The following is an 885-nucleotide window of genomic DNA, read 5'->3' on the forward strand; positions in this document are numbered from 1 at the left end:
AAGACACAATGCAGTGTAAAATTCAAATACATTCGCTATGGTATCTCTAGTGGTGGAAGCAGTATAAGACGAAGACAAAAATAAAATATATAATGAAACGAGAAAGAACTGTAAAATAAAGCACAGAAGAAAACGACGCACCAGGAGAGGATGCTAATGATGCACCCTTATTTGACTCAAAATGGATAGGACGTAACGTCATATAAGATTTTGACTACTTAGCTTTTATTCTGATGACGACCTTTATGGCCAGCTGTGAGAAAAAAAAAGAAAGTGGATTAGATAAGTACGAAATCACGTCGTATCATTCCCATAATATGTAGTAATGATGCAAAATATTTGTCGGAAACAAAATAACATTATGGTGAGAGGAATTTTAAAACTAGGAGTACTATTGAATTACTGTGGCCAGAAAAATAAGAATAAGAACACGCTAATAATTTAAAATAGCGCATATATGAAGTTATGTGGGACTCAATGAAGTATATGGAGTTAAAAACATCTACCACTGCACTACTAGCGTAAGGGAAACCGATAAAATCATTTAAAGACCGAGTAATCTATATGAATATTTTAAGATTTGCAAAGGAAAAGACGCGTGTCAACAAAAAAGCGGCGACGCCGCATTGTGCAGGCCCTAAATTCATCAACATACAAACACAACTGCAGTTACGTCACCCATGATTTGAAAAGCAGGCAGGAATCAAAGCATGTCGTGCAAAGCGGCAACACTACAGAGTTATTGCAAGCAGCATACAATAGTGAATTGAAACCACATAAAGGCAATAACAAAACGTAGAGTTTGAATTTTTAGGCATTAAAAAATAAGTTACTTTAAAGCGTAGTAGGACTGCAGTTGTTGCAAGGGAGTGTAGATACAACAGA

The sequence above is a fragment of the Trypanosoma equiperdum genome (assembly GCF_001457755.1).
Source record: "Trypanosoma equiperdum strain OVI genome assembly, contig: ctg_1719, whole genome shotgun sequence".
NCBI classification, from domain to species: domain Eukaryota; phylum Euglenozoa; class Kinetoplastea; order Trypanosomatida; family Trypanosomatidae; genus Trypanosoma; species Trypanosoma equiperdum.